Below are 19,876 nucleotides of genomic sequence, written 5' to 3'. Positions count from 1 at the left end.
CTTGATGCCAGCCATATGGCTAATGTGATTTCAGTCAATTAGATATACGAGAACAAATATATACATATGTACATATATATACATATATATGCGATTTAATATCCGCCAGAGAAATATATATATGTTTCGATATAAACATCTGTCAATAATCACACAGGTAATGTGATTGAAATGAAAACGAATTTATAAATAGAAAAATTAATCAAAGGTAAAAAAAAATATTTCTAGGAAAATATTATGAAAACATTCGCTTTAAAGCAAAACATCGCTTTTCTCATTCTTCATAATTTTTTATGCATATTTATAACTGTAAATAGATATGCATGTATGTATGTATGTACAACATCTATTTATCATTCATAGAAGTACTTATCATCGCGTGAATAATGTGGCAACCATATGCTTTATAACAGCGCCCAAACTTAATCAACAAAACTACAAAACACCCAAACAAAATAAATGTTTCACTTTAACGCCACAAAATTCAACATTTAATTGTGGTAATGTAAACTTTTACGTTTGTGAATTTTTCAGTTTCAACTGCAGATTTGATTAATAGCGCGCTATTTAGCATTTGCATGAATTCAGCCTGCGAGGGCAATGTGTTTTTGTGCCAACCTCCATGCCAGCAAATCTCGAAGTAGTCTTTGGAGATTTCGTGGAATTTATTTGTATCTTTTTAAAGTAAATTTTCGCAAGTTTTCATATATATATATGTGTATATAAATATGGCTTTCCATATGCTTATTTGTTTGTAATTAAAAGTCCAACGATTTGTGCGAAATTTCCAGCTGTTCAAGTGTTCAAGTGCGGCGATAAAATCGTTATTAAATTTTTTTGATACAAAATCAGTTTGTGAATCATTAGTTGATTTTTGAATTTGGTAAACTAATTAAATAATTTAATTGCATTAATGTAGCGTTATTATTGTTATTGATGCCGCCTGTGTCATTGTTTTTCATTGCTAATTTGCGACAAAATAGCGAAATCTTTTGAAGCTGTGCTTAATTACACCAATAAATAAGAACATATCCTAATATTATACTTTTGTTTTAAATTAAGAAAGTAATTTAATTATTATATGTTAATTTCATCAAACCCCGTTGAATATTATACACCCTCTACTGCCATGTTCGATTCGCCACTTCTTAGCTCAATAAGTTCGAGCTCTGCTTCTTTGCCCAAAAACTTACAGGTCAGATCAACAAGTTGTCCAGTTGCTTTGTTTAGAAGAGAGTATAATGATACTGTTATATTTTCTATAATCTTTTTCCATATCTTATTAATTTTTGGTCTATTTGTCTCATACCAGTTGCTTGTTCGATTCACAACTCCCAGATTTTATTTAACTCTTTAGTTGATTATTTTGGAAAGCCGCTTCTTACAAATAGAGAAAGTCATCTACTTCTATTAGTAACATTAGCTTAGTATAATTTTTTTTTGGCTAGAGAGTCAATTAATTACCTAAAAACATACCAATATGTTAGAAAACAAAAAAAAAATGTTAATTTCGGTACCATCGAAGTCATAAAACCCTTTACAAATAAAAGTTTTCATGCAAAAACTTGATTTTCATCGTTCAGTTTGTATGTCAGCTATGTCAGTGGTTCGTTAAGGTCGGTTCCGAAAAATTTTAAAAATTTTAGATCGATACTTCAAAAACTGAGGATCTGGTTCGCATACATATAGATGGATAGACAGAAAACTGAACTTGGATGAGTTGACTCAGTTCGTAATGTTGATCATTTATATATTATACATATACTATCATGAACTTTGCTCATAATTTTAAATTTCTTAATTAATCCCTCTATGGTCCCAATGTTTTCCACTCCTCGAAATAGTTGTTAAAGTCAATTTCCGGAATAGCCTTCAATGCGCATAGCGATTCACGTTTAATATCTGCAATTGACTTAAAACGGTTTCCCCGGAGCGGTCGTTTGAGTTTGCTGAATAGCCAAAAAGTCACACGGAGCGACGGTGCATTATTGTGGTGTAAAAACCAAGAGTTGTGGGCCCATAATTCCGGCCTCTTTTTACAAATGGCTTCGCGGAAACGACACACAACACTCAAGAGGTATTCCTTGTTGACAGTTTGGCCGGTCGGAGGGAATTCGGAGTGCACCACACCTCGATAATTGAAGAAAACTGTTAACGTAACCTTGATGTTTGACCTGCTGTGACGTAGTTTTTTCGGCTTCGGCTCACTTTTACCAGGATATTTAGTCGATTGATTGTCTGTATCCGGGTCGTAAGCATAGATCCCAGGCTCATCGCTAGTAATAGTACGTTTCATGACATCGTGGTAGTCGGAAAATATGGTTGCACAGATGTTAAATCGACGCTGTGCAAGGTTGTCATGTGACCTATCCTTAGATATCGTAGATTGGGACCAACATTTATTCAATATTGCATGATTTGACAGTACAAAAATGTTTATGTTTGATCCCACACAATTTGTCAATCGCTCAAATAAAGGTTCATGTCGATTGGTTGAGAGAAATGTTAAAAAAATACGACAACGGTTCGAAGCAGGTTTTTGACAATGTGACAGGTGATGAATCGTGGATTTATACATATGAGCCTGAAAATAAGCAGCAATCGACAGTTTGGGTGTTTCAAGATAAGCCGAATGCAATAAAAGCCATTTACGCACGAAGCACTTCAAGCAAATGGTTGTTCGTTTGTTTGGAAGAACTTGTCGCAACCATACCACTAGAACAACGCAGAACGGTAAATTCTTAGTGGTACATAACCATTTTAACCAAGTTTGTAACACCCAGAAGGAAGCGTTGGAGACCCTATAAAGTATATATACATAATGGGTTGTCAAAAAAGTCTTGCGGTATTTTTACATTTTTTTTTATTGAAATTGAAATGAATTTTTGATGACTCATGCCCAGCTCTTGACCGATGCTACGGCTGCTACTATGCCGGTCTCTTTCGACCAATTCAGCGATTTTATCGAAATTTTCGACGACAGGCCTTCCGGAGCGTGGCGCATCTTCGACCACCTCTACACCAGAACGAAAACGTTGAAACCATCGTTGTGCGGTGGAAATGGAAACTGTATCGGGTCCATAAACTGCACAAATTTTATTGGTGGCTTGAGATGCATTTTTGCCTTTATCGTAGTGGTACTGTAAAATATGCCGTATTTTCTCTTTATTTTGCTCCATGTTTGCGACGCTATAACTCACGAACGACTTAAAAGAAACGACAATTAATCAAGCGCGTGAAATGAGTTTTCCAAAAAGGTATAGCATGACCCGATGCGACGAATAAAACTAGAACTTCGCGCTTTCAGCGCCAACTAGCGAAAATACCGCAAGACTTTTTTGACAACCTAATATATAAATGATCAGTATGTTGAGCTGAGTCGATTTAGCCATGTCCGTCTGTCTGTCTGTATATACACGAACTAGTTTCTCAGTTTTTAAGATATCGTTTTGAAATTTTGTAAACGTCATTTTCTCTCCAAGAAGCTGCTCATTTGTCGGAACTGCTGATATCGGACCACTATAGCATATAGCTGCCATACAAACTGAATGATCGGAATCAAGTTCTTGTATGGGAAACTTTCACATTTGACAAGATATATTCAGGAAATTTGGTATAATTTTTTTTCTAAGACAACAATGTAATTGCTGCCATATAAACGGAATGATTAGAATCAATTGCTTGTATGGGAAACTTCCTCATTTGACGATATATCCTCACGAAATTTGACATGGATTACTGCTTAAGGTAATAACATAATCTCCGAAAAAATTGTTCAGATCGGATTACTATAGCATATAGCTTCCATACAAACTGGACACATAGTTACTAATAGAAATGCACCTGTGAAGGTTATATTAGCTTCGGTGCAGCCGAAGTTAACGTTTTTTCTTGTTTTGTTGTCTTTCAAGAAATCTGGAAAACCAACCACTGATGACGGATCACCACAATATGAGCTCTAACACATCGAATAAAACCACTGGATTTTTGAACACTTCAAACATTGATTGAAAATAGTTACATACAAGTATATTGGTTATATCTGATAGCGGAATCGTAAGCGATAAAAACTCTATTGTTTTTGTTGATACCTTGTTTTGTCATTTTAGTTGACGATATGTAGCATGTACCATAAGTCATTATGGATCTTAACTGAGAATATTTTAAAAAACAATAAAGCGTTTTTCGTTGATTAGTTTTTTTCTTTTTGTTCGCTAATGCCGAACTATATGTTAAAAGGCAACCTACACATGTGTTCGTTGTGTAATTTGTTATAAAAAATATTGTTTGCATTAATTTTTTGAAGACTATATGTTGAATACCTATGCATGCATAAGTTCATTAGCTGGATTAAAATATTCATATATTGGAAATATACATACTTGCATATACAGACAGACACATATGCTAGGTGTTTTGTCGCGTACTCATTTTTTCTAATCGCATAAATTAATTGACATTATCAGCCTAATGAATGCATAAATTTTTATGTTGTTTTTTTTTTTTACGAACACGGTCAAATGTAAGCATCAGTTTTGATAGGAGAAATCCTTTCATTAAAATCCAAATACTATATATTTTTACACATCTGAAAACAATACCCATTTTTTTACTTTGTTTTTTAAAATTCATGCAAATTCGGTTTCAATTAATTTGAATTCATCCAATTTCACTAACAAGTACTTATTTTTACACAATTTTATTATCATTACTCTCTTTCACAAACTTTTTTTGTTAGAATAATGTTTACCGAAACTATCAGATTTAAGTTCATTTATACATTAGTTTAAAGAAAGAATAAATGAGATTTGTTAACACATTTAAACAAAAAAGTTGGAAAAACAATTTTATGTACTTCATAATAATATCTAGCTTTTTGATGCGCATGATTTATGTAAGTGAATATTTATTTTTCATGTGAAGTACAATCGACATTAAGTTCTGAATATAACATCATTGCAATGGCCACCAAGACTTCTTTTGCACGAACGAGTTCGATGAACCCAATTTTCGAGTATTTTTTTCACGAAATCATGTCATGAATAGTACATTCTACATCGACTTGAAGAGAGTCTGGCTTATTGTAAGACAACAATGATTTCAAATAACCCCACAAGAAGTAGTTTAACGGTGTTAAATCACAACTTCTTGGGGTCATTCAATGTCAAATTTTCTTCAAATAATCGAATCTCCAAACATTTCTCGCTATAATTCGATTGTTGCAAGTGCTGTGTGACACTTAGCCCCGTCTTGTTGTAACCATATATTGTCAAGATTAACTTCTTCCAATTGCGGTCATAAAAAGTTGGTTATCATCGATCTATACCGCTTTCCATTGGCAGTAACAATGTGACTAGCTTCATTTCGAAAGAAGTACGGTCCAATGATTCCACCAAACCAAAAACCACACCAAACGGTCAATTTAGGTAAATTCACGAATATTATGTTGTTTATGAATAATTTGTGGGTTTTTTTGCTACAGAATCAAGAGTTTTGTTCATGTACCGCTTCACTCAGATGAAAGTGAGCCTCATCGGAGCAGATGATTTTCTTAAAAAAATCATTATTGCTTTCAAGTTGCTCCAAGGCAAAATCAGCAAATTTTATTCCAATAGCTTCAGTTCTTGAGTGCAAGCCCAAATCCTTTTTCAAAATCTGCCAGGTTGCGGTTTGAGACAGTCCCAATTATAGAGAACATCTTGGAATCGACAAATTGCCTGAACTGCGGGAATATTTTCATTACTTCGGTTCCTTGGCTTATTGGCACTTGAACATTATGACAATTGATTAAGTAAGTATGTACTTCTTGTAGTGATTTGCTCCATTTAGGCCGCCTAGAAGTCTTATATATACAGGGGACGTTAGACTTTTCGATGTTCGTCTGGAATTGAGATTGAATCTTAGTTGCGTGGATTGGGAGTGCATCAATTGGCTGTTCATACAAAATGTTTCAGAGAGTCTGTATGGCGATTGCCTGCACAAAATTCTCATCATTATTATTCACATCGTTCTTGTTTATTGGACAGTCGGTCTTGTCTTTACATTCCTGAATCTTGTAATTTGTATTTATTTTGAACTCGCCTAATCTAATGTTCTCATAATGGACCCTACAGTTGTTGTTACCGATTGGACAAAAATTAGGTTGAAAATACAATATACTGAGATTTGTTCACTTATAGAAAATAATTTGAATTGGTTTGACGGTCTAAGCTAAGTTTAGGTCATAGCAAAGGAATTTTGCTAGGTTTATTATTTATTTTAATTAATTTTTCCATTTCTAAGAATTAGATGTAGTATTACACATTTGGAAGTAAGATAAGCTACTCTGACACATACGGTATTACTAATGAGATATGAAAAGAACGTGAGAATACGAGGAAAAGATGAAGGAACGTTAATCGAGAATAGTAATAGGTGCAGAAAGCGGTCTTAAAATCGGTTTAGTCAAATAGATCGAACTTGAAAAGTCACGTTCACGTTGCTGACCTTATGGCAGCGATGAGGCCCATTTCTGGCTCAATGGGAATGAAAGCAAGCAAAAATGCCGCATTTGGGACGTAGATCAACCTGAAGAGCTTCCATTTCATCTAGAAAAAACAACATTTTAGTGTGGTTGAATTATCGGTCCTATGATAACCGATTATTTGATGCCTGAAATTGAAACTCGTAATCTCGGCGGCATTTGGGTTCAACAAGACGGCGCCACTTACCGCACATCGCATCAATAATCAATGGATCCAGTGAGAGAACACTTCGGTGAGTAGATAATTTCACATTATTGGCCGGTCTATTGGCCACCAAGATCGCGAGCTATCACACCACTAGATTTTTTCTTGTGAGCATAAGTAAAGTTTAAAGTCTATGCGGACAATCACGCTCCGATCCAGGCTTTGGGTCAAAAAATCACGCTTGTCATTCAACAGTTATCAGTCGAAATGCTCGAACGAGTCAACGAAAATTGAACTCAATGGATGGACCATCTGAGACGTAGTCGCGGCCAACATTTGAAAGAGATAGTCTTCAATAAATATATGCAAAAGAATGTTCTTTCGAATGATAGTAAACACTTTCCATTAAATTTGAAGTTGAAGTGTTTTTTCTTTGAAAAAGTTCAAATGGATTCCCTTCAGTTTTCTCCCTTTGTTTTCTTTCTTTAATTCCTATATTTTTAGTGCCATGTTTAAGATCTTCATTCCACTCTGGTCTAATCTAAGCCCATTCCTTACACATCAATTATTATTATTTAAACAAGAAGATATCTAATGACACTTTCAAAAGCTCTGACAAAGCTCATTTGTGGTCTAATTTACTAATCAGCGTGCAGCTGTCAAAAAATGCAGAAATATGTGACAGAGTTGTCACTCCCCACACGCTCACTTAACAAAACCTGCTCAATATGCGTTTTCAATTTCTTTGTTCATAATTTACATAATCTCAACTCGAATTATCCAATAAAACTGGTAAAAAAGTAACAAAGAAATGTCAGCGATTAACGCTAATCCCCTTAAGTGACATGTTGTTTTTGTATTTCTTTCTTACTTTTTTTTAATTTTTGTCTTCATTTTTTCTTTCTTATTGCTCTTTTTTCATTCAAATGACTATTAAAAATGAAAGAAAGCAAAAGCTTGCAGCAAAAGCGGGAAGGCGATTCAAAGCCGGCACGAAAGTGTAGCAAAGAAATGGCTAAGCTGGGGTGCCAAGCATTCATGATTTATGATTTATGGGCGCATAAATTGCTTTTGAAAATGTCAGCGCGTGAAATGAAGGCGGACAAGCGTTTAAAGTGAGTGACAAACGCATATATGCACCAAAGCAGGCAGTTATTTTTAATTTTATTATTGCTTTATGTACATGTGGCAACTCCACACGCACACAGCATGGCATATTTACCGCATTTCTTGTTATGAAATCGGCTTAGAATCACTTAGCAGCCTAACCATAAATAAATATTATTAATAAAATGTTATGCCATACTGCTTCGCTATAATAACAATAATAATAAATTTATATGCACACACACATATATAAACATATTTATTTAACCGTTTTTGTTTGTGCAACCAGTAATTATGCACAATAACGGTTAAGCGCCCAAAACACACCAATGCTGTTGAAATTGTTGAAAGGAAAATGATTATGCATTTTGTTGTTGTGCGTCCATCAGTCATTGCATAAGCACACGCTAGCATGTGAGTGACATTTTCAACTTGCTTACATAATCACATAGCTGGAAGTCATGTTAGGCGACATAATTTGGCACTTTTTTCACATAATTTATATTTAACAAGCGTTTAATTTGTGTAAAATAATTAAGCTAATGGCTAAATTATGCAATAACAAGCAACTAACATATATTTATATACATATGTATGTATATGTTGTATAATCTGAAACTTGCAACTTCAGCCAAGATGTCACAGGTGCTAATTTATACGTGGTTATAAAGTTTTATGGTGTGGAGTTGTGCCTTGAGGTAATTAATTGTCATAAACTTGGCTTGCGATGAGCTTCTTATTTCATAAGTCAGTTGAGAAGTACAAACACAGTTTCAACTATGAGGCAATTATGCGTTGTAAACGATCTTTAGGTTGAGAATTTCACCTTCTAAGCGAGAGTTTTCAATGTAATAAAGTTTCTGCAACATTTGCAATAAGTTTTGTTTGACATTTATGTGAATTAATGCATATATATACAACGACCGATCCGTAGAAAAAAGTTTTAAGGTTTTAGTTCGAAGGGATCGGCTGAAAAATCAAACTTTGGTAAACCAAAAATGACCAAAATTTTGGCTTTTAAGTCAACAGGTCAATTTGGGTCTCCAGCCTGACACTTGGATGTATTTACTAGCACTAAATTCATATAATTTTTAGTTAGCCCTAATTTCAAAAGGCGCTTGTATAAATTTGACAGCTGTCGGATCATTAGTTTGTATGTAAATTATATCATTTTGAGTGAAGCAACCCTGGTTATTGTGAAAAAATTTATAAAAAGTAATTTCACATGTTCAAAAAAATACTGCTTTTAAAGGTGAAAAATACAGTTAAAACCAAAACTTGTCATGATGACGAGCATCCGGACACTACCTCAGGAAAATCAACAATCAAGAATTGGTATGTTTAGTTTAGACGTGGTGAAACGGGAACCAAAGTCGGTGAAAGCAGTGGCCGCCCAAAAGAGTTTGTTACCGACGAAAACATCAAAAAAGTCCGGAAAATAATTTTGGTGAAGTGAAGTGAAGTTGTTCGAGATAGCAGACACACTAAAGATATCAAAAGAATCTGTACATCATAACATTCACAAATATTTGGGCATGAAAAAGCTCTTTGCAAAGTGGGTGCCGCGCTAGCTCACTTTTGAGCAAAAACAACGACGAGTTGATGATTCGGTGTAGTGTTTGGAGATATTCAAGCATAATTTACCAGAGTTTTTGCAACGATATGTTCCAATGGTTGAAACATGGATGCATCATTTCCCTCCGAAGTTAAATCGACGGTCATCCGAGTGGACTGCACACGAGGAACCCGCTCTAAAGTGCGGAAAAACGCAATGTTGGCTGGCAAATTTATGGCGTTTGTATTCTGGGATGCACATGAAACAATTTTTCTTGAAAAAGGAAGAACAGCAATTATTACAAAGCGTTACTCGACCGTTTGCCGAAATCACTGAAAAATGCCCACATTTGAAAAAAAAGTAAGTGCAGTTTCACCAAGTCAGTGCACCGTGACACAAGTCAGTAAAAAGAATGACAAAAATCCAAGAATTGGGCTTCGAATTGCTTCCGAGACCAACGTATTTTCCAGATCTGGCTCCCAAGCGACGATTTACTGTTCTCAAATCTCAAAAGAATGTTCGCTTACTATGATATCGGAGACTTTCCAATTAACTCTTAGAAAAAACGCTGCTGTTTTTTTTTTCAATTATTTAGCATCTTAACTCCAACTGGTATCGCAAAGGACCATACTGGTCTAGAACTACCAGACTAACTTAACCTAATCTAACTTTTGTCAATTATGTTTTTTTCGACCATAAGCCTTTGTATGGACAACTTCCGGTGTCCGTACCGGTAGCTTTTTACGATGGCCTTACCCCACGGCCTATTAAACCACGACCACCACGATAGTCCCCGTAAGGCCATGCCGCATGAGCATATTGAAACGTACTTCAAGGACTCCTGCTCCCCATTGTACCAAAACTAAGTCTTCCGTCATATTTCGTATCCGAAACTATTAATAGTGTCATTCACACAAAAAGTTAACTCTAATTCTAAATTAAACGCCTTCGCCGCATTAACAATTCAAATGGAAGCATAACATACGATCCCAACTGTTCGGCATACCGACTAAGCAAGAAGCAAGAAACCTAGTCCCAGACAAAATATGAAACCTGGGTTACGCTCAAGAAACGGAGTCCTGGATGTAATTTCCTAAGTACTGGAAAGAGACTGATGTCCTGATAAGGAGGGTCATTCTAATCTCATCAGTGGAGTTCAAAAGGTGAACAACTATAGCATTTTAGACTTGTGAGGTAAATATCCCTCCCGGATGACCTTATCAATAATGACCTCATCGTCTAACAGAGGAAAAGGAACCTCTTGTGCTTGAGGTGCCTGTACCTCTGACCAGGGAAGAACGCTCCTAACAGAACCCCCGCATACTCTTTACACGATTATCACCACGGTCATTGTACAGACAATATTTTGCATTCAACCGCTTTTAGATTTCATCGACGGAGAAGGTCGAAAACAATACAACACAGGATGACCTTTTATTTCAAGTGCCGTCGATTTTGCGACTTTAATTGCTTTCTTCAAAAATTTTACATTCTATTAAAATACATCTTCCAAAAATTATATTTCTGAGGCTGACACACTAGATTTGAACCTAAGACCTGACATATGACAAACGAACATGTGATATACATAGTTGCCAGAACTGGGATATTTCTCGAATATTGTAGCGTTGTCTTAAAAAATAATTTATGCCAAAATTTGTGGAGATATTTTGTCAAAAGTTTCTCATACAAGAATTTGATTTTTCTCGGATGGCAGCTATATGATATACAGGTTCGATATCGACGGTTCCGACAAATGAGCAGCTTCTTGGGAAGATAGTGACAAGTGCAAAATTTCAGATCGATTTCTCTAAAAATGAGAGATTATTTCGGGTATATACAGACAGACGGATATGGTTAGATTGACTCAACTCGTCCCGATTATCATTTATATCTACATATATGTACATATATACTTTATAGGATCTCCAAAGCTGCGTGCTATAAACTTTGGGGGAAAGAAAATATACCCTCTTCAGTGCATACAAATATTTTTGGCTCTTTTTCGGTCCGTCGAGAATATAAGTAAACTATGAAATTAATACTTTCACCTTTGTGAATCAAATTCTGTTTCCAGCTTACGTGCACCCACACATTCAAGAGTTGTCATATTATCTATTAAACGGCATACACAACCGTAATTAGCACATTTCAACATATTAAATAGTTGCGTGAGTATTGAAACATACATATTTATGTATGTAGGTATGCATGTGTGTGTATAAGCGTTAGTGTCAATCAGCGCTGACTTACAATGGCGGCCAATAAGAGCACACATGCACAGCACACTGTGACTGTTGATTGTGCATTAAATGCAATCGAAGACTACTTTCACACAAACACACACATATACGTGCATTATCCATGTGATTATCGCCACGGTTACGATATGTGTGTGTGTATGTGCGTGCGTCTACTTAGCAATAGTAAATTCGCTTCACATTTGATTGGCAGTGTCATTGCTGGTGTCACCAGCACACACACACCTACATATATACACACACTTAGATATAAGTACTTATGCACTGGCATATGAGGGAGTGTGTGTAAGCGCATTATTGGCTTTTATTGTCGCTTGTCAAATTGCATTGTTTCCAGGATTTTCATGCAGTTTATTATGTCTCTGTCGTTGCATTGTCTGTTCATTATAAATATACTCTATGCATTGGAATTTCTGTGTTTTTATACCCTGAGTAGGATATATATAGTCTCTCAGTTTTAGAGTTATCGGTCTGAGACTTTGCGCACTTTATTTTTTTCCTAGAAGCTGCTTATTTGTTGGAATCGTCGATATCAGACCACTATACCATATAGCTGCCATACAAACTGACCGATTCAAGCCAAGTTCTTGTATGGAAAACTTTTTTATTTGAGAAGATATCCTTACGAAATTTGGAATACGTATTTAAGCAAAAGAACGCTATATTTTCCTTGTATAATATTGAGATCGAATCACTATATCATATAGCTGCCATACAAACTCACCGCTCATAATCAAGTCCTTATATGGAAAACTTTTTTATTTGAGAAGATAACTTTACAAAATTCAGCAAGAATTATTGCCTTAGGCAGCGGTATAATGTCCGAAGAAATTGCTTAGATCGGACCACTATATCATATAGCTGCCATACAAACTGCACAAACAAAATTAGGACAAAGATATTTTTATAAATTTTATAAAGTGTATTTCAGCCTCGTTACAGCCGAAGTTAATGCTTTTTCCTGTTTTCTATACTTATATGTATTTATTCACGTATAGACATACATACATATATGAATATGTCTGTGTTTAAGCGCACTGTCATTGGGTTATTATTATAGTTCACACATAATGACAGCATATCACGGAAATTAACGACTATCTTTAAACGCTGCAATATAAGAATTATTTTTATGGATGAGTTTGGAGTATGGATGAGTTTACAAAGCATTAAACTGTATTTGTGCCATTTGCTATGCATAAAAGAAGCATTTACGGCATATATATGTATAAACATAAATGCATGCATATACAGATTATCATATATATACATGCATTCTGATATACATACATATATATGTAATTATTTGTGCTATCACTTCCTTTTAATGCAATTTGAACTATCTGCAGTGGCAACAACACTAAATGCTGTGTATTTTTGCAGCTCGCGTTGCAATCAAGCTCACACACAAATATATGCATGTATTTCAAGCATTGCTTTTGCAGAGCTCATATATCTGAACGCTGCAGTAACAATCCCTTTCATGAAAATCCATAATTGTTTATCAAACTTCCGCGCATGAAATTACTTATAGTCACATGAGCATTCAGCCACCTCAATCAGTGATAAAGCGGTTATTCCAGCCGATAAATAAAAAATTCAGCTCCCGCGGAATTTCATACCTAGAGACTAAGTGCTTTTTTCTTACCGTAGATTACTGCTGACAATTTGACAAACGAGCAATTAATATTCATACGAGGCACCTTAATTGCTCTGTTATGAGCTGGTGATGTGGGATCGTTGGAGATTTTAATTCTTGGTTTTAGTTGTCAAGCATACTTGTAGAATAAGAAGATGAGGTAGAAGATTTGTAAAACATTAATCTTTACATCAGACTCGAAATTCGGGTATTATGTTTCTCGAGCGTCCTTTAAGTTCAATAAGTTTCTGATATTTATGAAACGTTTTCTTGGTTTGGTATTATTCTTGGTGAATATTCCCACAATTAGAGAAAGGAACTATTTACCTATGAAAATTCTATTTTGAGGTCGTTAAGTTAATTTAGAGCTAATTTTTAACTTATAAAGTAAGCAAATAACTCTGTAACTTGGATTTCCTAACGTCGTTGGATAGAGTAGAGCAGTTCAGTGACTTATGCAAAATTCTGAATTATTTTAGAATATCTGTTTCACTATATTGTGTAGCACCTTAGATTGTTATGTATACTATATATGTATATATGTGACCTGGTCTACGAAAAGGGAGCTAACGTGCGAAAACTAGTTTTCTGGGAAACAGCTGTTAAAAATAAACAACTCGTTTCGTCAGTTTCTCGTTATCTCATTAATTGTTCTCCTTTCCAGAGGCTTCAAGGACGTCCAGTAAGTGTTGTTTTTGGTCGGAATATTATTATAGTTCATCGTGTAGGTTGCTAGTGTGTTCATTACAAAAAAAATTATATTTTTTCGTATTTTTAGTTTTCCTTCTCTACATTTTTAGGGAACTTTCAAACAAGTTATGACTTTTGGATTCTATCACGTGAAAAAGCATCTCATCTTCCATCCGAATCAACTAAAAAGTGAAAATTGATTTTTTGACACCTAAGCCCCCTTTCCGTAGACCAGGTCACATATACTTGTAATAGAGTGCTGTCCTGGCTGAAGATGTTCCCACACTAGCATGCCGATGAAGATTCAATTATGAAATCTTCATCGGCATGCTCCACATTTTGCTTTGCTTTTTCATGTCAGTGACATATATTATTGCATAAAGTCAACATCCGGTATATTAATACATTTATATCTGGTATATTACTAAATATAAGTACATATATCTGGTGTATTACTTAATGAACAATATATCTGGTATACTACATTATCTTTCAGGGTTTAGCTTCCGTTTAACAAATATAAATCCATATAACAAACCCAAAGGCGACGACCATAAAACTCTCTACTATTGTTAATGTTATATGGTATTATCTTCCAGTTAATTGAAGTTAATTTGAACTCATTTAATTAAATCTATCCTCAATTAGCTTTTTCAAAAATCAAGATTTCTCCTTGGTGAGATTTTTTTTAGGAACAAACCTGGTTAGGCTGACAGCATCATATCTTAGTGGCCAGGTGCTACACAAAGTTTTAGAAATTAGAAGTAGAATATATGTATATTTGAGACATAGTAAATAAAAATAAGTTTAAACCCCAGAGTAAGTTTCCAAAACCAGTCAAGCTAGACAAATTTTACTTTACACATAAATTTGTAAAAAGTTTTCGTCTTTGTTTTTAGCGCTGATCTCTCTCAAAAGTAGTCATAAATTTTTTTTAGATACAAAAAAGTAACAGCATTCCATTATACATACATACAATATCATAATATTTATAGAACTGATTGTTCGATTCGTCACTCGCCAAAGTTCGTCAAATCAATGACAACCAATAGCTTATGAACTGAAATCTTTAACAGATAGAACATTCTTTTTCCTTGTTAGGATATTTTAGAGCTTCTGCGATCAAGAAGAGAGACTTACTCTAGTTTTTCATAAATTGTCCCAAGTTTTAGTGCCAAATTTGAACATCTGTAATATACTTGGCGGTACACTGTACAACAATTAGCTGAGTATTGAACCAAAAGAATTTCATTCGAAATATTGTTTCGCTTTTCGAAAGTAGTCTTGAAAATCAAAATATTTGCCTTTAAATTCCCAACTGGAGTTTCAATATACAATAAACGTAATCATTAATTTTAGTATGTGAGTTCTCAAGGAATTAAAAATTTGGATGTCATCAACGTTTTCCTCTCATTTGAATGGTGATAAATGTGTTTTGATCAAGTTTACTAAACAAATGCGAAGAGTGATCAAAATCAGGCCAATATTTTTATGCTCTTGCAACATGTTGTTACAGACTATTGCATTTTTCGAACTTCCAGTTGATTTTAAACGGCATATATCGGCCAACATTTGAATTATCTCAATGAAAATGTGAGAGCGTGTTTTGTTGTTGTTATGTGTGCCTAAAATAGATAAAATTGGGCGAAAACTTGATCTAGCCACCATATAACAAACATAAAACATACGCGTGACTTTACTCCAAATGATTGGAAATGGTATGTGAGGTACCCTAATGCATCTCAGGGAATATTTTATTAGCATGTGGCATATGAATGGTATTTAGTATAGGCAAAATTAGATAAAATCGGGTCAATAATACTTCCAACCTTTTTATACTACATATGTACATATGTTTAGATGTCTTTCCATAACTCGAAGTCTCTCTAAATCGAAGTCTTCTTTTGGGGATCATGGTGATTCAGGTTGGGGAATTTCAGCAGTATACATAACTGCTTGCTTGACGATTTGCACCTTAAGATTTTTCCCTGCTTAAGTTGAAGGAGTATAAATTGTACGGTTACATTCATAAGTATGCAATATTTCCGTACTAGTTGATGTAGAAAATATTAATTTTTTACGAAGACCCGAAAGCGAAGCCATAAAGCAACTGTCTATATCAAGTAAAAAATGGTTTGATGAAATACCAAAAAAAAGTATTTTGAAGAAGAATACTTTGAAATTACTGAGTTACTTAGACCTAGGACACATTTTTTTTGAGGTTTTTTACAGGCCAATAAGTTTAACATCGCCATTTGAATTCCTAAATATCTTGGTTTCTAATCAAATTTAAATTATATACTAAATATTGTAAAGCGAGGCTAATTTCAAAAATATTTCCAGCGAGCTTTATTTTTAATTTTCGTCAAACTTAACTTAAAATTCACCCTGTAACTTAAAAAACAAACCGTTATGTAATCTAGAAATGGCTAGATCAATAGAGTAGTGTGGTTCCAGCTGTTGTGTGCTGATTATTTTTGAAAAGGGACTCCTTTTGATGCTTCGAGCATTTTGTGTTCTAACTGTTGATTGTCGGCTTCAAAATTATTTAAAGTGCACCGATTCATACATTTGAGTCGCTTAGTGTTAGTGTAATGTAATACTAAGTCAGCCTTCAAGAGGCAATTACGCGGTAACAAGTAAGTTCGGTCGTAATATTTTTTATAGTTTTCGACATAAGACTTCGGAAAATTATTTCTCTTCGTTTTGGGATGTCAACTATTTCAATAATTACCAGAAAGGATAATGTGTAAAGCCAACAAAGGGTGATGAGGGGTGGTGAAGGGAAAAATCGATTTGACACCTACGCATTTGTTGTTGTTGTTTGCATTTTATTAAGCATATGAAAATATGCAGATAAGCTTTGTTACCTTTTCAGATACATATACATACATACAGACATTTTATTGACTCATTCAAGTGGAATTGCATGCGTGTGTGTGTGTGACTACCACTTATAATCACAGCGGATTTGCCGACTTTTTATCTTACCTGCTTCTGTGTGGTTGAGTGTGTGTTTGTGTGTGAGCGGAGGCGATAAATAAATGGCAACGGAAAGAAAACTGCGCAACACGCAAGCAATTGCTTTGTTGTTTTTGTTATTGCTGCTGCCTTTACTTTGCTGTGTGGCTGAAGGATGCCGCTGGCGATGCTGGCTGACTCAAGCCCTATTTGTTGAATAAGCGGCGAACAAATGCAAATTGTGGTGAATAAACAAATACGACGAAGTCACTCTCGAAATTATTCGCGTTTAATTCGTGTTCTGTTTTTTTTTGCGTACACTTTTGGCTTTTTGTCAGCGAATGAAGCGTTCACTGCACTCTCCTGTCAATAAATTTGAGGTTTTGCGAGTACTATGCGCGCGCACTTGTCATACAATTCCCGTTATAAGCACTTACGTACGCAGTAGTTCAACACGAGCTTCAAGGAGGATATAGCACAGTGTTGTTGTTATTGCTATTAAGTCCTTTTGTGAGCGAATGAACGGCTAACAACGCCCACACAAACGCTTTTACACAACAGTTCACTAGGCTCAGCGGCTCACAATTATAACGGTATTCAGCTATAAGGCGCTCTCCGAAAAGGATATGAGACGCTCTGCTAAAAGAAGTTGAGATGCTTTCCCAAAAGGATATGGATATGTGGCGCTCAGCAAGGACTCTTTTTGCGCAGAGATGCTGTGTCTGAGTTTGAGAGCAATTAATGCTCCTTCTGTTACTTATCGTTGTTGTTTGAAACACTCACTTTATTTGCATTGAAAATTTCAAATTAAAAATCGCTATTTCTTTGTATCAATTTAATTGCCGAAAATATATAAGATTTTCTCGAAGTTATTACGAATCACTACAATCGTTTGAGCGCGTTGAAGTCAAACTGATTTCAAGTGGCGTACAATTCCAGCGCCGGGCAATGGTTATGGAGGTAAATGTGCTCACTACTTGGCCAGACAATGCGCGCAGACTGGTTGTTGACACCATTGGGTGAGTGGGAGAGAGATTGAGTGGATTAAGTGCTCTTGAGACCGCTGTGAAGCGGTGAACTTCTGATTTGACACCATTGAGTGAGTGGGAGAGAGAGTGAGCAAATGAATGGATGAGTGAGTAGATTAAGTGCTCATGAGATACACTGCGAAGAGTTTAATTTGTGAGTGAGCGTAGAAAAGTGAGTAATTATTACTTCAGTATGAGTGTGTTTATTTTCTATAGCTGTAAACTCGTTGGAGCGCTGAGTGCTTTGGAACTTAGTATTGAGCGAAGCTGTTTAACCGGCAGATTTTTGTTGAGTGCCCATTTTCTCAGTACTTGCAAGATTTTTATTTTCACTCCATCACAAAAATACTCTCTTTCAACTCAGTTTAGTATTGAGTGTAAGTCCCTATTTGCGCTTTGAGTGCCCTTAGTTTACTGAGAATTTTATAATTTATTTTTTGTTTGTTTTAATTTAAACAGGTTCTTTGCTCTGTGTTTTGATTGTCTTCGTTCTCATGAACTGACAAATGGTAATGGGAGCTTCTTAGGGTCAGCGCTTTTTTAGTGGCACTGCCACACATGTGGAGTTTTGTAGCCAAGTCACATACATACATATGTATGTACATATCCACATAACTTTATTAGATTCTTGTGCTCCATTCTAGCAATAAAGGGGAATATGCATATAAATACGCACTTTCCATTATATAATTGTTTACAACTTTTTATAGTCCATTATTTTTCTATATTTATTTCGCGGCGGTTCTTATCAGCACTTAGTACTTTAATGCAACTACTTTATATGTAAGCATACATAATACGTACATATACATATGTATGTAAGTATATACATACATATGTATGTACTTTGCAAAAGTATTCACATATTGCTTGTTGATTATTTGATGCTCGTGCCGGTGGGTAGGTCCACGTAAAAAATCTCGGATTCTATATGAAATATTAGTAGCCATATTTTCTTGTAAAGAGAAGGCAAAATAATATTAGACAAATTGAACCACGTTATTTAACCAACCAGAGAATCACAATTCGTCTAATATCCAAACATCCAGGATCACCACGTTCCAGGCAGTATCAAAGTTTCAAGCGCGTTTCTATAACGAAACTTTATCATAAAGTCGACTTTAGGTTTCGAGTCGGCTTGTAGAAACTTCTTGAGACTCCGCATTTGCAAAGATAACATAAAGCCTCATATAATAAAAGAGCCTGTTAAAGATCTAGTTAAGACATCCAACTACTCGACTACGAGATAGAACTTTAGATGCAAAAATAATCCTAAATTTCATAAATTTTTCAAAGTTTTCCACATGACAGATTAAACTTTATGTTAGAGATTAAAAAAAACTTAATACAAGGAGTCCAAAATGGACTGCGAAGTATGGGCGGGGATATATTCCAAGTATTTTGACATCTCTCTTTCTGTTCGTCAACAAAACTCAGGCCGCATCTTCCAAGCGGACTGTCTAGATCCATTGAATGGGTTATATTTATTTAGATTATGTTAATCTAGTAGGCTAATAAGCCACGCATAGACCTGTTTTGTGAGATAGAGTTCAGTTGCTAAGTCTAAGAGGAGTAGTCATCCTTTGTAATGTAATCGCTTGACGCGAATTTTAACAGACTGTGCGGCCTCACTATCGATACCTCCTACAGTGTAACATACCGCGGGGAGCCCAGATGCTTACAGCGTAACACCAGCACCAGTTACACCAGAGAGTGACCAGTTAGTATTCTCATCATTTTGCTACAGTCTCTTCTATCGAGTACCAATAGGAATTTTGTGTACTTCCGAACTACCGTTTTGTACATGACTTTTGCAGTTTTGCAGCCAGGTAGCTCGTTCCATCGGGTTTTGAATTTCTTTACCATGCTTCTGTCAAGATTGTCATATAGACAATGCATGGATCTTCATTCCATTGAATAACTACGGGAGAATAAAATTGCAGGAATTCTTTTAACTCACTGGCAGG

At 35.2% G+C, this 19,876-nt stretch overlaps 1 protein-coding gene across 2 annotated transcripts in view; it reads right to left on the bottom strand.

The window, feature by feature from the left end:
* Window positions 1–17,848, bottom strand: part of LOC126762449 (uncharacterized) — a 122,707-nt gene extending 104,859 nt beyond the window's left edge. The window contains exon 1 of one of the 2 annotated variants that reach the window (XM_050479185.1): window positions 16,912–17,848. The gene's annotated coding sequence lies outside the window, so the exon portion shown is untranslated. The remainder of the gene's footprint in view (window positions 1–16,911) is intronic. The other variant, XM_050479183.1, reaches the window with a different exon arrangement.
* Window positions 17,849–19,876: the final 2,028 nt, after the last annotated feature.

This window comes from Bactrocera neohumeralis, chromosome 6 (assembly GCF_024586455.1).
Source record: "Bactrocera neohumeralis isolate Rockhampton chromosome 6, APGP_CSIRO_Bneo_wtdbg2-racon-allhic-juicebox.fasta_v2, whole genome shotgun sequence".
NCBI lineage: Eukaryota > Metazoa > Arthropoda > Insecta > Diptera > Tephritidae > Bactrocera > Bactrocera neohumeralis.
Note: the sequence above shows the minus strand (reverse complement) of the source record. Positions and strands in the feature narration are given on the sequence as shown.